Source organism: Neopelma chrysocephalum, unplaced genomic scaffold (genome assembly GCF_003984885.1).
Source record: "Neopelma chrysocephalum unplaced genomic scaffold, ASM398488v2 Primary Assembly neopelma1_97102, whole genome shotgun sequence".
Classification (NCBI taxonomy): domain Eukaryota; kingdom Metazoa; phylum Chordata; class Aves; order Passeriformes; family Pipridae; genus Neopelma; species Neopelma chrysocephalum.
In genome coordinates, this window is record NW_020925744.1 from 5,813,088 (window position 1) to 5,833,186 (window position 20,099).

Consider the following 20,099-nt stretch of genomic DNA (forward strand, 5'->3'; position numbering starts at 1 on the left):
AGCCTGCCAAGTTGACTCTGTATTGGCACAGAATTTGTGCTGGTAAATGCAGAACATTCAAAATGGCTTCTAAACTCATAATCTCCAAATAGTGATGGAGATAAAACTCCAGTTTCCTCAGTGCTTTTTACAAGTTTTTAAGGTATTTATCCTCAGTTGCTAAGAAGTCAGAATTGGTCACGGAAACAGTTGTGGTACTGACCTGGGAAGTCTGAAATTCATCCAAGAACAGTGCCAGAGAGATTACAAGAGCTGCAGGCAGGTTTGGGCCCACAGGAGCCTGTGAAGCCCCATGCAGAAGAGTTGAAAGTGAGCAGTGACTGGGGCTTCACAAGATAGGATGTGTGTATAGTGACAGACTTGGCAGTAAGCTACTAAAACTTCTGTTTAGGTATTATCTTCACTTCAGATATTCTGCTTAAGGCAAGTGCTAGAGAAACTTGAATACCTTAGGTGGTCCTTTCACAGGCATATGACAGATGAAAACGAATCTTTAGAAACAAAATGCTGGGTTAGGAAATTTTAAAGAACCAGTGTGCATTGCTGATAATTGGTTATTGGTTTGGATTTGAAGCTAAATTTTAGCTCTTAGGTGGAAAAAATGAAAAGCAAATAGAGCTAATGAGGAAGGACACAAAAATACAAAAGCCAGTGCTATGCCACTCCCTGAAATGGACTGCACAGAAATGAATGAGATAGTTAAACCAAGTTGTTTACCAAATGCAAATAAAATGCCGTGCGCAGTTAAATGCAAATAAAATACCGTGTGCAGTTAGGTGACAAGAAATAATCAGAGATACAAAAAGTACTCTGGAACATTGAGAGGATTAGATTTGTTTGCCTTGCAGAGGAGATTAATTACGGCTACTGAACATAATAAATGCAAAAGAGGAAATAGATGAGAAAAGCATGTTTGCCAACTCTTACAGCAAAAGAATAAATTGCATCCAGTAAAAAGTTAAAGGCAAGAAATGTGAGACAAATTACAGGGTTTCTTTAATATACCATAAAATTTGCCTCTTGAATTCATTGCCACAATATATGAGCTAAATAAGATTTAGATAGGGGAATGTATATGGCTAATGAGTGTTTTCGCATTCACAGTACGTGCAAACTGAGAATAACTGGAGATATAAACCAAAGATATCATAGATAACTGGGACATTACATATGTAGTAAAAAATGACTAGATTTTCCTTTGTATTCCCGAAGATCAGACACTGCTTCTGGTTCTTTAAGTATGCAGCAAAGTGCAAATCAAAATGTTGTGCTCTATTAAAGCAGGCAATCTCTGTCCTGGAGATACAAAGGATATACAAATATTAGTGCACTGAAAAGTCCAAGTCACTTTGAAAAACAAAAGAAATTTTACTAGGTGAATGCTGAATGTCAGGTAGTTGTCACAAACAAAGTTTGCAATAAAGACTAAAACACAGCCATAACAAGCAAAGCATCTCAGCCTTTCTTCTTCTCTGTCACTTCAAAGGCAGAGGCTTTCCAGTGTTATCCAGGCAGCTGGTGTTGACAAGAAATAAATCAGACATCTACTGACCACCTCTGTTATTTAGGCACGAGCACTGAGGATTGGTCATATATGCAAAATATAGGAATAGTAATTAAAACGTGTCTAGTTTTTTTGGGGAAAAAAATTCTAAACTGTGAGGTGTAATTTGGTTTAAAAACCCTCCAGGCTAAGGATTTCAATTTTCTCTGACAAGAAGTCAGATTTCGAGCTCTGTCAAAACACATACAAAGCATCTCAGTTGAGAAAACAAAAAGTTTAATGCTGAATTTTTAAATATATTTAAAATATATTTTATATCAAATGATTTAGGAAGGTAGAATAGAAGGTGGAAACGCTATTTTAGTACACAGAAAAAACCAGCAGATTTTCAATTTTCCATTATTTCATCATGTATAACCTCACAATCCATTAATAATGGTTCTTCATGACAACTGACATAGTAAAACTAAGAAAGTTGAATTGGTCTTATTGGACTAAAATGATTCATGGTCACTTAGAGATTAAAGATTGCTCTTCAAATTCTATTACTGTTTTCATTTACTACCAGTGCAACAAATATGACGCGACACAAGGGAAAATGGTGGAAAAATTCAGAAGGAAGTGAATCATCAGAAATATTCCAAGTCTACTTTTAATGGTAGAATTTAACTAAGAGTTTAACACAGCTATTACTTGGCATAATTGATAGAAATGGAAAAAGTTCAGTGCTACCAGAAACACAAAAACAAGTCTGAAAATTGCCGATTCATCCATCTCAAAATTTTTTGCAAGTATTTCTAAAGTGATTGATAGTCTTCCCCAATTTCTGTCTAAATGACTGAGAACCATTTTGAACATTATTTTGTGTGGTGTTTTATTTGTAAACAAAATGGAACCATTTTTTATTTTGTTTTCTTTCAGAAATATAGCAAATTTAACACATCAAGAACAGGGGTTCAAAGGTTTGCATTAATAGAGCTGAAGAAATATTCTTGCTTTGCTTCATTTAATAAAATGCTCATAAAAAGAGTGAAATTCATGTATTGTACATATCCATACCTCTCTGTTAACATTTTTACCCTTACTGTTTGAGTTTTCTACTTTAGAGAATATGACCTTTTTTCCTTCTTCTGCAGTATAAAAGATCTACACCTTTTTTTTGCATATTAATGCCTGAAGGTACATGAAAATTAACAAATCACCGTCTAGAACAGAGCATGAAGAACTTTTTGTAAACATTGCAATGTAAATTTTTTTCACGGAAACTAGTGACCTGATTTTGGAGCAGTAAGAAAAAAGTGTACCTCTCATAAGCAAAACACATTCAAGAAAAGGCTTTCAGAATTAATTACAAGGGCATTTTTTGAACTGAAAATTCGTTAATTACTAAATGGGAATATTTGAGAAGTATTGTTCATACAGCTGTTCACGCTATCAACATACCTGCATCTTTACTTCACACTACCAAGGATGTTTTTCCATTTGCGGTATTGGAGAAAACTTCTTGAACAGATCACAAGTGCGTGTCTTTTCCTGCTGGCTTAGAAGATGGAGAGGATCTCAGTGTTTTTTGACCTGGGATATGAGAGCGCCTCTTATCTCTTGTATTCTGTCTGAAATGGCTAAGCTGGTGATCTAAATCCACTTTCAAACCCTCAAAGAATTACTTACTACTAATAGTTGAGTTTGGTATTGTGTACAACAGTCCTAGAGACGAATTGCTTCCTAGTGAAGTGGAGAGGTTATTCTTCCTCCTTACTTTGCAGTGCAAGCTGTTGGGATGGTTCTGGCCCCTATTGCTTCAGCTGCTGTCTGTTAAGGCTCAGGAGGAATGACTGATACATGCTTCACAGAAGTCAGGTTTTCCAGCACATTAATGCTGCATTTGGCCTCCTTGGGAAATCCAGGAGCCTGAGGTTGTCCATGTGAAAGAGAAGTATGAAGTACATTTTACCACAAACATGGGAAACAGCTTTACTTTCTGGAGTAAAAACAGATTTTTAAATTAAAATTTAAAATTAAAAAAAATTAGCAAATTTCGTCTAATAAAATCCAGAAAGATCTGCAAGATTCTTTCAGATTGGATAAACAGGGAAGTACTTCATTTGAACTCATTCCCCAAAGCTCTGTGCTCTCAAAAAGACAGATCTTCCACTGTACAGTGCAAGTCTTTGGACTACTATTACAGTCTACTACCAAGACTGAAATGACCCTCCTCTGGAGTGACTGAGGCTGTACACAATAAAAATACAGATAAGAAAGACAAAAAATTTGTGATGCTTCTGCCTTTAATGTTAAGGAGGCAAATATCATCCACTACTAAGTTGCTTTTCATGTGCAATTAGCTTCCTATACTGTGGAGGTTCCCTCTAACTCCGAGTAATTTAAAAACTGATACAGCTTTGAGTTTCACAGATATTTTTCCCTTAAGTTTCTAAAAACTACAGGAAAATGACTGCAGTTTTTTATGACCATACTCTCTTCACAGCTTTTTCCTTTGTTAGTTTTTGTAGGGAATCACTTAGCCCAAGTTAGAACTTATTCTGCCAGCTCTCAAAAATAAACCCACAAATTCTCAATGTTTTGCAACATCATGCATTTGCATAGCAAAACATTGGCAACAAGATTGAAAATTGTTTTAAACGTCATAATTCAACGATTGCACTAGCAATAAACTGCTTATTACAAAGTTCTGAATTTGAACACTCTAAACTTTCTGAACAAGAAGCAATCTCTTAGCTAACAATCTTGTTAATAAGACACTTGAATATTGAGACTAATATCAAATTGTCAATGGCACTCACAATGGTTTTTACTGACACTGATTTCAGAAATAATGACAGCACTGTCATAACTTCTTCTGTAGCAAATTTATTAGAAGTACAGTGCTCCTACCCAATGCCCAGGTGGAAGTCTGGATCCATGGGTTCATTGGTTCTGAGTACATCTGCTCCTGGTAATTACTATTTTATTATTTAAGATTATGTGAGAGTGTATGGGGCAGGCACTGATCTCTTCTCTGTGGGTACCAGTGACAGGGCATGAGGGAGTGGCCTGAAGTTGTGTCAGGGGAGGTTTAGTTTGGATATTAGAAAACGGTTCTTCACCCAGAGAGTAGGTGGGCACAAGTAGGCTCCCCAGGGAAGAATTCACAGCACTAAGCCTGACAGAGTTCATAAAACATTTGGATGATACTCTGAGGCACCTGGTGTGACTCTTGGGCATGCTCCTGCGCAGGGTGATGATCCTTGTGGGTCCCTTCCAACTCAACATATTTTGTGATTCTTTGCTTCTGCTGTATTTTATTGGTGCTGTATGACACTGTTTAAGAAGATGTTAAATCACAGAGCAAATGTCACAAGAATATGAAATCGGGTATCACATTGTGGGATATCACAGCCTGTCTTCTGCTTCATTGTGCAGATCTTGCCGTTTAGAAATAGTATCAATCTACCAAGTACCAAGGAAGTGAAGGTGCCTCAGCTCAATTTATCTATTTATTTGAATTTCAGGTGGTTCCTCTGAATCAATAGGTGTGAGTCAGTATTCAGTGTAGCTGAAATGAAAACTTCAACAGATCAAAGTGGGCTCCTTTTAAAGTTTTTTCCTACCATGAGAGAGATTAACATTAATTCAGATTTATTTGAAATCATCATAAATATCTTTCCCTATAAAAAAGACATAATCAAAGCTAATATTTAATCTAATTCTTAGTTGAATAAAACAATATTCTAAGGGCCAAATTTGTGCTGAAATCTGTGAAGTAAACAAAATTACAACAAACAACAAAACAACCCCCCTCCCCCCCAAAAGACCCAGCAAAACATTCAAAACCCCCCATCCTATGGAAAATGGTGATAAAAAATGAACTCAGCCTTGGACAATGTTAAACCCAAATAGTGAACCTGCTCCAAACATGTAAAATTCACTTACTATGTTTGCCAGAGGTGACTATTAGCACAAATGACGGGACCATTTTTGCAAGTTGATACAGGTACCCTTTCTCTTGGACCAAATCCCACAGAAAGATGATATATTGCTAATTTGAACTAAATCTGGCCTTTTAATTAACTCAAAAAGCCTGGTTTAGTTTGATTACACATATGAGACCAGTTATTCAAGGACTTTTTGTTGAGACCTGAAAATTAAGCTAAGCCTATTAGACAGATTCTCACTGAAATACATATGTACATGTCTGTCTGGTAGTGCAGCCTCTTCCCGCTCCTGCAACATAAGGGAACTTAAGGGAATATGGAATGTTCTCCATGGCGTCATTTAACAACACAATCCCTATTAGCTTTAATGAGGTTCCACGATTAGATCTTCACACAATGTGCTAAAAATCACTCTTTCAATTTAATGCATAAACTAATAGGTTCATTTTAAAATGTGAAAGGATAGGGTAAGTGAAAAATTTTTGGAAAATACATTTGCCTCAGTTTGATGAGACACTTAAAAAGAGGGGACAATTCAAATATATAGTAAGAGTCTTGTTGAATTAGATATTAGAATTATAATCTTGCTGTATGTATAGTGTGAAACCTGTAATAGAAAAACAGAAAGTACGAAAGGTTTGTAATTCTTCACTGTGAATCAGGTAAATAACCAGGTTGTCTCTATTTCGACAGCCTGTGTGAAAGGTTGTCTAATTAGGGCTGTAAGTATATTTCCACCAATTAAATATACAAAAAACAAACCATAAGAAACATAGAAGTCATCTTTATGTACAGCCAACAAGCATCATGGTAGAGTAAAACAAAAAAGGAACTGCTCTTCCTCCTTTTTTTTTTTTTTCCTGTGTCCGATTAGAAACACCTTTTGCCAGAAGAAACACTGTGGCCTGTTCATTGGGGAAAAAGTGGAGGTTATTTTGAACAAGCTGTAGAAGGTGAGTGAATTCCCACCTTGAATAAATAATCATTAGGAATCTTGTGTACTGCTCCAAAATACAGAGAAAAAACAGGCTGTGGATCACTAGCAATTTTGTCTCAAAATACAATATCCTAACTTACCAGTAAACTACTACATTCTGTGGGAACCTCTAACTCCCAGATGGGTTTCAAGTAAAATGAGTAAGGGAACAGAAATTTTTATTTTTTAAATGCAGCTCAATACTATATGTAATTATATATCAGGCTGCAATATTTCTCTGAGTGTATATTGACAGTTAACAGTTTCCCACATAAGTTGTATTTACAGAAAAAGAGTATTTTTACATATACAGCCATTCCTCTATATAGCAAAGAGGCATCACTGGTGCATTTATTCATGGTCAAACTTAAAATCCACAAACCTTTTCTTCTGAGGCTGTGTTTGGAGAACCATTGCAAAACCATATAGATTGCTTGTATAATTGAAGGTTTAACACTATTTTTTCCCTAAAGTTTGAGATTGTCCAATATCAAGAAATTTACGAAAACAAATTTAACACTCCTCCAGTAATTCAATGTCTTTAAAAGTATAATCACACTTTATATGATAATATGAAAGGATGAAATCCTGCCCGTTCCCCTCAAAAACAGAGCTGAAAAGAGAAGTAGACATCATCTGATCAGATTATGGCTAGGCTTCGCGAACAAAGATTTGGGAAGGGCTCTACCCACACTTGCTACAAGGGTGCTGGTGGCTAAAAAGGCCAATGTGAGATAGAAAAGTCCGGTTGCAAATAGCACAATCGAAAGACTCCTTAGGTGGTATTGATTAGACACAGCTCTTTCTATGTTGTCTCTTCTCGAGAGTGATGCTGCGTGAATTTTCAAAAGAAGCAGTAGTGTTATAGATAGTGGGTCTCCAGACCCCCCGATTGGAGGCCAGAGTAGACCAATGATGATGATCGATATGACCAAGGCTGAGACATTGTTTCAGGGAGTCCTTGTATCTCCTCGTCAGGGCTCCACTCTTGGGGCAGCTGGTGGCAAGTTCACCATAGAGCACGATATTAGGAAGGCGGTAGTCCTTCATCTTGGAGACGTGTCCTACCCAATGCAGCTGTATTCTCAGCAACATGACCTCAATACTCCTAACTGCTGCCTGTTCTAGAACAGATGTATTAGTCACATAAACTGACCAGTGGATGTTTAGGATTGTACGGAGGCAGCGCTGATGAAAGCGTTCTAAGAGTCGCAAGTGGTGGCGGTAAATGACCCATGATTCGGACCCATACAAAAGAGTGGACCGTATGATGGCTCTGTAAACACTGATCTTGGTACTTTTCTTCAAGTGTTTATTTCACCAAACTCTTTTATGGAGTTTTGCGTACGCTTTATATGCCTTTGCTAACCTATTGGCTGTCTCTTCGTCAATCTTACCATCCGAGGAGATGATGCTTCCCAGGCAACTAAATTGCTGGACTGATTTGAGCTCTGATTTGCCAGTGGTGATATGGCGATGATGGAAGACTTCCTGAGGTTGATAGAAAACTTCTGTCTTCTTTAAGCTGACTTCCAGCCCAAAAAGCTCAGCAGCCTCTGCAAAGCAGGATGTTAAACGCTGCAGAGCTACTTCTGTGTGCGTGACTAGGGCAGCGGCGTCAACGTAAAGCAGCTCACTTCTGATACAGTCACACATATCTTTTTCAAGTAGGAAAAAAGTATTTTGAAAAACTCTCATGTTGAAGCACTAAATATTCACTGATGTCCATAGTTCCTTTTTTTTTTCATATAACAGTTCACCATGCAATTTGTCTCACACTTTTCAGGTTAGGTTAAGTAAAGCTGGTGCTTATTAATATGAAGGGATTGACAGCAGTATGAAATGAAAAACAGTGTAAGTCAGATCTTCTACAATTTTCCGTTCAGATTTTTAATCATTAATAGCAGTAGCTGCTTTTATCTTGTTATCCTGGCTTTTTCCTTCTCCTAAGAAGAATTTTGCAGTCATACTTAAGTTAAGCTGAACTATGTATATCCATTAACAATTAAGAGAGATGAACCTGCACTGAATCCATTCTAAATTTAGGTTGACTCAGTACTAGTAAGAGGCAAATGGAAGTTTCCTGCTGACAGGATGGTTGTATCGTCTTTTCTGAACTAGCTTTTCTGGGTGAACCCATCTGACAATTTAGATGAAAAGTCATTGGAATAAATTGAAAGGAAAATAGCCCAAAGTCAATGAGAACTGTGTAAGGTATTACAGACTTACTTTTCTTGGGAAGTTTTTAGAAGAAATATGTCACTGCTGTCAAAATAAACAGCTATACACAACAATCAGAAAAATTTTTAATATGCTAGAAGTAATTCTGGAAGGAAATGTATGAAAATATCTTTTTGCATGCTGCTATTGACAAATCTATTGTTGAGAATACCACAGCTTTTCCTCTGAAGTGATAATCCGATGGTGAGGGAACCACAAAGATTATTGGCAATAATATTTTGCTTGTAGATAATATGCTGCACTAAAAAAGTCTGCTGATAATTCCTTGCAGAAGTGAACATTTTCTACTAGAATTATTACACATTTTTGAAAAAGTCATTAGTGTAAGAAAGGATTTAAGAGAGCATGATCTTCTTGTTTTGTTAGAAGTAATAAAATAGCGACTTTCTGTATTCAGAGAACAACATTTTGCAAACAGACCTTTTTCCAGTCAAAGGAACTCTATCATTATTATCATCTTTTAGGAACAAATATGTCAGCTTCCTGACTCTCAACATTCTAGTGCATTTTCCTTCTCTGTGCATTCTTGGCAGTCATGCTGACTAACCCATTTCCTTTATGGAGGTGATGAAATCTCTGTATATCTGGAATGCTGTGTTCCGCTTCCAGAAACTGGAAAGATCTTGTAGGAAGAAGATATAAAATCACCCCAAGATATAAAGCAGAGAAACCAAGGACGCAGACGGCAGACCTCAACTGGCCAACAAATGAAGCCATGTTTTTAGACCACGACATTCAGGCCAAAGCAACACCTGTCCAATATGAAGTTGATGTTGATGCTTAAATAAAAACAAGAAGTAAGAGTTTTGTTGCCCTCACAAAAAAAAGGGAAAAAAACAGAGGAGTGCAACTACAGGGGTGGTGGATTACAAGTTAAAAAAAAATCTACATATTGTACAAGACAAAATATGTATTTTTGCATCAGTTTTCAGCAAATAGAGAAGTCCTGTGGTGACAAAGTAGGCCGCTAAATATAAATGAGGGTATGGTACTGCATTTTATTTTAGCTGAGAGGGAACCAAAACTTAAAGGACACGATGCATTTGAGAGCTTTGGATTTTAAAAAGGCTGATACCTGAATCACAGACACAGAAAAAAGTGTACAAAAAAAAACAACCTAGTGAGTAGGGTATAATATTGTTTGATTGCAAAATGGCAAATAAAATAGCAGTATTTTAGGAGAGATAAAATAGGAAGAGAAGAGATTCAAATAACTGTTTTTCAATTAGCCTGATCTGAATAACATGCAAAGCATTATGACATACTGAGAAGAATAATGGTTAAGGATATTTAAAATAACATAAAATATATATGAGTTGTCAAAGGTGGACTGTGTCAATATTCATCTTTCATAAGGAAATTAAAGCTTTTTCACAGAAACACAATCTCTCTGAATTTCAATAAGATTCTGATTAGAAGTCACATTGAAATTATTAGTCAAACTAAGAATTAGTCAAATGAACTCTGGATGTGAAGTAAGGCAAATTATCCTGAATTAGGTGCTAAGCTCCTTTGGTTTGGCTTTTCTCCTACCAGAGCTAACTCACAATTTGAATTTACACACTTGACTGCAGGATGCACTCAGCTAAAATATTGCCAAAGATAGTAGCCTCTTTGATTTAGTAAGGCAAAAGCTAAAATCACATATGTACATACACCAAGGTAGTGAGGGTCTATAGGGAAAATAATTGTTTCATCTGAATGAAAACATTGGCAAACAAATCAGCTGAGGAGGAACTGGTCATGGCTAGCTATAAACTGGACACCAGATGTTGGAGAAATTGGGAGAAAAGTGACATCCTAGTCAAATCTGCCAATGACAAAATGCTAATCAATACGTCTGTCACACCACAAAGTCACGGCCTTCAACAGACTCCTTCACTCTTTTCTTGCAAAGTGCACTATAGTACTACCAACATAGCCTCAGAAACGCCTGGGTTGGAAGGAACCTTTAAAGATAATCTAATCCAAACCACCTGCAATAACCAGGGACACCTTTTGCTCAGGACTCTGTTTAGTCTGACCTTAAATATTTCTATCTACAGCTCCCTGCGCAACCTGTTTTAATGGTTTACCACTCTCAAATTTCTTCCTTATATCTAGAATAACGTAAGTTTTTCTTTTGATCTGTTTTGTCTTGTGCAGGCCTACCATGCCAGTATATTAGCTACACTTGTGCATACTCACCCCACTACACTTGAGAGATATGATAGAGAATTATTAGCCCTGCAAGTGACCATGTGTAGATTGTAAAGGCAAGCATAACACTCTCTTCTGCTTGTGTGTGATACATGCAACTCCCACTGGCTTCTAGTTGAATGATGGCAGTAGGAGTGTTGCATATCAAGCAAACATTGATAAACAAAGAAAAAATTTCTGCCCACTATGCAACACAGCGATGTATTTTAAACTAGAATTTTAGCCTTTTATCTGAATTTGCCTATGTGCCTTGAATGCAACTATTTCAATGTGTTGTTCTCTACCATGCTGTTTTCATACAGAAGTGACAGAAATCTTGTGGAAGTCCAGCAGGTGGATATTTTGTCATGTAAGCCTGACCAGATGTGACTTTTGATTAAAGCTGAATTATTTACATTACAACTGTGGCAAATTAGTGTTTGCCATAGTTAGTCTTCTATTGTGATAGCAATGATGAGAGTAAATAATTATATACCATTCTTTCCATGATAATATTATCCAATTACACTTTTGTCAAAGTAAAATAACTGAGATCAGTAAGAATCTGTGCAGGTTACAAAGTGTCCTTTTTGTTAAAATCTGTGGCTTTCTGGAATATGTACAACACATTCTACATATACTCACAAGTTCTAAGCGAAATGGGCTATTTTATCAAGTACCTGTGTTTAGGAGCAATTGCTATGTCCCTGGTGAGATTGTTCAATGAATGGTTGTTCTTCCTGTAAAAACTTACTTTCTTACATCAAGATGAAAACTCAGATCATCCAGGAAATCTAATTTTTTAGTCGACTACGGAACAAAGAATTGATAAAGGAAGATGAAATGGCTCAGAGTTTTCTTTTTTGTTCTATAGGCATAAAAAATTAATGAAAAAATTTTGCTTCAGAAGGTAAGTTTTAGTTCATAGGACACCAGATTTCCTCTAAAGTCATGCAATAATTTCTTATTTATGTCAAGTTAATTTAGTAAAAAAGAGGCTTTGGTTTAGCATATTTTAAACATACTACAAGCAAAATATACATGAAAATTTAGAAATGGTGAAATAACAAGAAACTTTTAATTCCTCAAAAATTAAGGAAAAAATGAAGATATATTTTCTGTGACTGAGATTAATACAACACTGAAATTTTTTTAAATTGGTTGGGTTTTTTTCCACTTGAGTGTTCTTCCCAGTTAACCAGTCCAAGTACATGTGATGACTATTGGGAACAACTCTCTCTTTTCAGAATGATCTTCCATTTATCCCACTGTCCAAAGTAATCTTTCTGATTAGGCAGCTCTTCTTTTTCAGAATGGTACTCAAAGGTCTTTGATTTTTTTTAACATTAAAATTCACAGCTACGCTATAATTCATATCAAGAAAAGAGCCTTGTTCATAGCAAAAAAAGAGCCTGTCTTGCTCAGTTTTCTGTCTCCAACAGCTAAACTTAAATGGATGCCCATCAATGATATTTTCATAAGATTTTTCCAGCCCCTCTGCTTTTTAATATAATGAAATTTCTAAACCTATTTTCCTTTGTCTAATCACTAACCCTTGACATCTCTCTCTTCTGGTACTTCCTCTGTCCTCATTTATATTGAGAAGGCATCCTCAACATCCTGCAGCAAGGAGCCACCAATCTGCCACCTATTCTGTGATACAACATCTCCTTGTGTTTGTTTCAAATCTATGTTTGTATGAGAGCTACTGTTTCTTGTCTTGACAGATATTAGGAGTGTTTTTCACTCTGTGAACTAGTTTAATTTCTCTTTGTTGAATTTAGCCTCTCTCTTATCTACATTATTCTTTTTTCCTGCTTCATCTGTGGGCCTGAATTGTATTTCTCCCCAAACAGTCTTGATTGCACAACGAGGATTCCCAGTCTACTGGCATGGGTTTTGCATGGGAGCTGTTTTTATGCCTCTAACCGCCTTTGTTGTTCTTTGATTTTTTTCATATATGCGCACACTACTTGAAGCAGTGATGGACCTCAAACTTATGCAGCAGTACGCTGGTTTCTGTTTTGTTTCCTATGTTTTATAAAAGTAATTAGTAATATTTTGTTTGTTTATAATTGCTTCTCATTACTGACATGATGTTTTCCTGGGGTCATCATAACCCTAAGCCCCTTTTCCTGAAATGAAAGGACGCATCAGAAACCATCATTTAAAAAGTGAAGCTAGGAATGCTTTTCACCCTGTAAATCAATTTCCTATGTCTATGCTGATTATATCACTCTGTCCTCTGATTTTTTGGTCTCCTGCTAGTTTTATCATCAGAGACCTTCGTCACTTCTCACTTTTCTATGTCATCTGAGTTTCATGTGAAACAACTGCAAAAAAGCTTGTAGTAAAAACAGAAATATGTATCCATTCACAATTCATACCACAATGTCTTGTCTGGTTGGTTTCCAAAAAAAAATAAAATTTCTCCACTGCAGAAATTCCACCATGAATACTGCAACCCCCCCCCCCCCCCCCAACCAGTCAGCTTTTCTGCAGAGGTCCCACTTTTGTTGGGTGCCCTCAAGGATGGCCTGACTGGGTGCTCCTGTGGTGTTATGGTCATGTAGTGTTTAAGGACTCTCTGAAATGTGCCTTGTCCTAGATATTTTAACAGCCCTGACTTTGCAATAGAAGCTTTGCTTCCCTTAGGTACTTGTTTTTCAAATTATTTTTTAGCTTCTCTGAGAGTTTATGATACTTTCTATTTTGAAAAGTATTTTAACTTTCTAAAAAAATCTTTCTCAACTCCAGAAAACTCCTTTATGTAGGTGTTTACTAACACTGGCTCCTGAAGAGCTGTGAAATGGAAGTACATGGTGGTCATTCCTGCAAAGTGTTCTTTGAGCTGAAAATTTGGAGCCAGATCCTGCAGATTTCTTATGTGCAAGTGGAGGACTGTGCTCCTCTTGTGGGATTGTTAACTGCCTGCTTCTTCAGGCAGTCATGCCTGGTGCCCAAAAATGTCCTCTCTGCTTCATGTCCTGATGTGAGCTTATCCCATTACGCACAGGATAACTGAAAATTATAACACACTTGAGCTCCTGCTCCTGAAGCTTCTCCCATCTCTCTCAGTGCATCTCAGGCAATGCTATGGTCCTGCCTAGAAGACACTACCAGAGATTCAGTACTGTATTCTTTCTATCTAGGCTTATGGGGTTTTTTTATTTGCGCAGATGCTCTGTTGCACAGTAAGAGGGTCATTTCTCATGCTGGGAGGAAACAGTTTTCCCCCTAGAGTTATGAAATGGTAAACCCCCAGGGGGTGGTGACCTTTGAGGTTGACCGAATCAGCGCTCCTGCAAAATGTAAACATATCACAAGCAGACTGGAAAAGAAGGTAGTCGTAGTTGTCCATGTTTTAAGGCCACAAGGAAAAGGGGCAGGGGCCCCTTGGGGGCTGCAGGAACTTGGAAAAATATTAGACTGGGCCAGGTATCTGTAGCTGAGAGGTGGGGGAAATTTCTCCACCGTGAGCAGCAGAAGCAGAAGCAGAGCAGCAGTGAACGGAGAAGCAGTGGCAGAGAGCCAGAAGAGATAAGAACAAGGAGCACAGACAGCATGCAGCCAGAGAAGACACAGAGATCTCTAATGGAGAGAGACAGAGCAGGACTAAGCTCTACAGAGAGACAGAGTTTGGGTGAGAATTGCAAGAAAACTCCCCAAACTCCTTGAGAGCCCTCCTAGAGAGAGAGAAAGGGTGGCGGACTCCTCCTTGAGAAGAGTCTTAGAGTGCAGCAGCACCGCTGAAAGAGGAGATAAGAAGCTCAGCTGTCCTGGAAAGCTGGACCGGGACGGCCAAAGGAAGGCAGAGGGGGTGACCTTGGTCCCCCCTCGCTGCATCTACAAACAAGTTAGCAGCCTGAGATCAGAGCCAGAATCTCTGGAAGGGTTTTGAATCCCCTGAAGATAAGGACCATTGCAAAGACCCCTGTGCTTTGCGATATGACGTGGTGACGTGATGTTTGTCCTGGTGAACACAGCCCACGGAAGTGAAGACCCTCGCCTGCGTCGAAGGGCCGAGAGGGGCTTGGAGGTGTCCCTCGTGTGTACTGGCAGAGATCCAACTACAGCTGCTGCATGGAAGGAGAGAAACTGCTCCCCTGAAGAGGGACTGCTGCTCTGAAAGTGGAGAAGATCTCTTCCTTCTTCCCTCCTGGACTTTTCATTTGGAGGAAGAAGAGATTTGATCCATTGTAAATACTGCTTTATCATAGTAGAGATAGTTGAGATTGTTGTGTGTGTGAGGTACAGTAATATTTATTTGTACAATGTATTGTAGCATATCCCTTTCCCCCCATTTTGAGTCTTGTGTGGTGTCCGGAAAACCCATCTCACACTGGGTTGAGATGTGGGGGAGGGCTTGAACTTGGGAATTGGATTTTGGGGCTCTCAAACTATGACAGTTCTTTAATTTGTTTTGATGCCAAGGTTTCTAATGTGCTGTATTGATTTATTTCTGGCATGACTTATGTGATATTTTCAGTATCTTTCACACTGAGATATTATTGCATGGCATAGACTGCCTTTCTTTGGGAACTAGGCTAACTACTGTCAGACCTTCGTGACGCAGTCATCATCACTTCGTATAAATAAAAAGGAAATAAATCAGACTGTTCAAATTACCGCGGTATTACTCTGCTCTCCATTACTGGTAAAATCCTCGCAAAAGTACTCTTGAACAGACCAATACCCGCTATAGCAGAAGAACTTCTATCTGAAAGCCAATGTGGTTTCAGAGCCAACAGGAGTACCACAGACATGGTATTTGTTCTGAGAAAACTGCAAGAGAAATGCAGGGAACAGAACAAAGGTCTCTATGTAACCCTCGTTGATCTCACCAAAGCTTTCGATACTGTGAGCAGAAATGTCTGTGGCAGATTTTGGAACGTTTAGGTTGTCCCCCCAAGTTCCTTAAAATGATCATCTTACTCCATGAGGACCAGCACAGCCAAGTCAGATATGGCAATGCACTTTCTGAGCCCTTTCTAATAACGAATGGTGTGAAACAAGGCTGCGTTCTTGCACCAACTCCATTCACAATTTTTTTCAGCGTGCTGCTTCAAAGGGCCACAGCAGACTTCGACGAAGAAGATGGTATCTACCTTCGATATCATACTGATGGAACCCTATTCAACCTAAGGTGACTGAAGGCCCATACTAAGACCTTAAACCATCTTGTCCATGAGCTGCTTTACGCTGACGCCGCTGCCCTAGTCACGCACACAGGAGTAGCTCTGCAGCGTTTAACATCCTGCTTCGCAGACGGTGCTGAGCTTTTTGGGCTGGAAGTCAGCTTAAAGAAGACAGAAATTTTCTATCAACCTGCACCTCAGGAAGTCTTCCATCATCGCCATATCACCACTGGCAAATCAGAGCTCAAATCAGTCCAGCAATTTATTTGCCTGGGAAGCATCATCTCCTCGGATGGTAAGATTGACGAAGAGACAGCCAATAGGTTAGCAAAGGCATATAAAGCGTACGCAAAACTCCATCATTGCAAAGTGAATAAGGGATTAGTTTTACAGTTTGTAAACAGTAACCAGGATGTCTTTTTAGGAATGGAAAGAACACAGAATACAAAAATCTAAAAAAAAAAGAAGATGCCTTTATTTTTTATAACATTTGTTAACACAGTTTTCCTCTTGGTTTTGATCATGTGTGTTCCAAAAGTAATTATTACAATGGAATTTTATTCCAACTTTTAAACTGAGTAGGAGAGGAAGGAGACAAGGGAGGATAGGGTCTCTAAAACAAATTTGCAAATGTGAAGATTTAGTGAGTTTCTAGTGGACAAAGTATTTTGATTTTGTATATTTGTGACTAATGCACATGTTCATGATGTCAAGGGAAAATTGAAAATGCTCAAAGCTATAAAAGATATTGTACCCGATTAGCTTTAAAGAATAACAAATGCTCTGGATTTTGACAGTATCCCATACAGTGAGTAATATTTGCTTATTTAGAGCAGAGAGTTTTACCTACAGAAATAGATTTCTAATATGTAATGAATAGTCGACTAGAAAACCCTGATGTAATGCATTTTATTTTCACTAATTTCCTGTCTTCAAACATTTTGTTGCTTCAAGTGAGAGAGGAGAATGAAGCATACACTATTCTGCTGCATACCTGATACTGACCACTTTTTTGGCTGAGAGAGCTTTCAGTAAGTAATACTCTACAACAAGAACAACAACAACAACTCTAGTCCACTTAAAATTATGTGTTCCAGTATAAACATAATCGGGAATAGCACACACATCAGCATCAGATACTTCTAGGTGTTTTATCATACTTACATTGGAAATATTTTCATGGCAAGAGATACTAATTTACACATGAAAAAATGTCTCAGTTCAACAAGACAGAAGTGTCTGCTAAGGAGGGCAAGTTATGAGGAAGACCAAGCTCCTCCCTCTAAGCAATTATAAATCCAAAATTAAGAGGCTCCAGTCGAGGAAATGTGGAGAAGGAAAAAAATAACAGCCCTTTACTAAAGAATATATGTGTGTAGGTAGCACAGCAGAAGAACAAAACCAAACAACAATCCTGGACCCAGATTCCCACCAAAAGCAGTTCAGTTCTTCTCACCTTTTGGCACAATTCTAACCACGATCAGCAGGGGATGCTGTTGGAGCTCTGGTGGAGTGGAGGCTGTAGTTGCTCCCTAGTGGTCGGCAGGGGACGCTGTTGACAAACTCCATGTGGCCAATGGCAGCTCTCAGCTGTGCTAGGTGATTCAAGACCCCAAGGTGGGCTCCCAACCCTCAGCCCCAAAAGGGGCAGCTAGCAAGGAACCAAGGTGTCAGTCCATCCAGCCAAGAGCAGGGAGACCCAGGAAGAAAGGGAAAAACCCACAAGATGCTGGCAGTCTCCGTGACAGCAGAGGTGGGGTGCTGTCCTGCAGGGGGCTCTAGGGAACCGTCCAGCCAAGATGGCACTTATTTCTCTGATGAAAATCCAAGGCAAACCGGGCAGTGGGTAGGAAAAGGAGTGAGGGGAAAAATGAGGCGAGTCAGGGCCAAAAAGCAGCCAGATGACTCTCCAAGAGTGGAGCTTTTTTTTTTCCTCCTCCCACACTCGCCCCACGACTTCTGCCCTGAAACCCTGTCCCTCCCCCCACCCCCGCCCCGAGGGAGAGAAAAGAAAGAATACCGAAACCTAAGTTCTCTCTACGCCTACCCTTGGCCTTGACTAGAGGGAAACCAAAAGAGTTCTCCCTCTTGCCCAGAGGAGTCGTTTAGCATATTGACAAGAGAGTCATTAAGGTCTAAACCGAGCAATCACCAAAACCAGAAAAACTCATCTCCACTCTCAGCCAAGCAGTTGGTGTGGCAAAATGACCAGAAGAAGATTTTCTGGGAGAGAAGCGAATTTAAATCTGTGTTTTATAGAGACGGAAGCATATTCCGTATATCATTCAGACTTCTGAGGAAGTGTTTACTTTTATCTACTCAGAAGATAAAAGGACTATTTCTATTTAGTCTTCTTACCCCTTAATTTAAAAAAGAACACGTAGTATGGACCACAGTATACTAGGCATTCCTAGATTTATATTAAATATAGGACATGTTGGTAGGACTAAAGCATATGTAAGCGACGGTAAATTACACGAACCTTGAGCAAAATGCACATAAGCACTCTACAGCTAAGTTTTGTTCCTAAGCTCAAGTTATGAACACCCACAGGACCAAAAGTAGCCATGAGCACCTATGGCATACTTCATGGATTTGCTTACCTAAGTAATTAATGACATATTTTGCTTCCTGTTAGCCTTGTAATCCAAAGTATAGAAATGCCCCAGTGGTGGCAGAGTAAGTGGGAAGAACCATTGCAAGTTCCAGTCTTTCCCATACTGGAGCTCAAGGGTGTCTAGGCTTGTGCAAAAATGTACAGAGGTGAGGGAATGGAACGGGGAGGTTGATATCTTTTGTTTTTAGAGTGCAAATGGACTCCAGCATCTAGTCCGGGAGGTGCAAAAGTCCCAGGTTGAGAGGGCTATTAGCCAAGATATCCACTGAGCTAATGGAAAGCATGAGAAGAAATTAGTCTCAAGCAATAACTTTGAAAGCAGGATTTTGTTCTGAAACATCCATGACAATTTTGCTTAGGTGGGCAGAGATCTCTCACTTCTGAGAATTGTCATTAAGTCCACAGCTGTTCACAAACAAGTATCTCAGTTTCACAGTTTAAAACCTTTGTTGAGTAAGGCCATACTTTGCCTTCCTTTCCCTCCCTCCCTTCCTGTTAAATTAAGCTGCTCTGGATAGCCATTGTTATTCTGACTGACAGAATGATTCCGTTTTTCACTTTTATGTTTCACATGTGTTCTCTAGAACACTGTGTTCAGCTCCACAGTTCCAGTCTGGGGCAGCATTTTTAAACAGATATAGGGTGGAAGATCACACAATGGTGTAATTTTCTTTGCTGATGAAGCTGGTTCCCAGCTGACATGTGTTGACAGATGGCTGTCTTGTTGCACTCAGTCAGAAAGAAACCTGTGCCAAACAGATATGTGTGAGAAGTTTATCCTTTCCACTATTTCAGGAAAATTATCAGGTATTATTTTTTTCAATGTTCAGGCATTGCCTGAATTATGAAAAAGCTACTGTGCATCTGGTTTAATTTGAAATGTATCAGAAGTACCTCTTAAAAATCTAAAAACCTTTAAAACACATACATATAAACAGCACATACATATAAACTTCACTGCATAGCTTATAGGATGAACAAATCCTGCCACTGCTAGGAAGAAGTGACTTTTTAGGTGCTTATCTAGATACTGTAATGTTAAAAGGTTCAAAAATTTGATCTCCCCTTTATCCATGTCATTCACATTTGGCCCCTTTAGCTGTTGTCCACTGATTGCTAGGTCAGGGACTTCCAGACTTTGGCTGGAGCGATTCACATGAGGACTTTGGCAATGTACTACCCTAAGAAAAGTGAAGTTGCCCTTCCTCAGCTTCTAGCAATTGCTGTGCTGCCTTCAATTGCTCACTTCTGGTTCAGAGCTGCCTCCATGTTTCCTGTGACCTCCCCTTTGCTTCAGCTTCCCATTGACTGCTCTTCCTTCTCCGTCCAATTTGTCAAGTCTTATAGATTTTGCCACAGCAAATCGATTTTGCGTGCTGTCGGTCTATGTACCTGAATACCACAACATATTCCAGTTTCAGGTAAGCACTGTTTAGATAACTCCATTTACACCTCTTCTCTTTGAGAAATTTACATTTTATGTGTGCAACTTTTGAATAAATATGGTGCT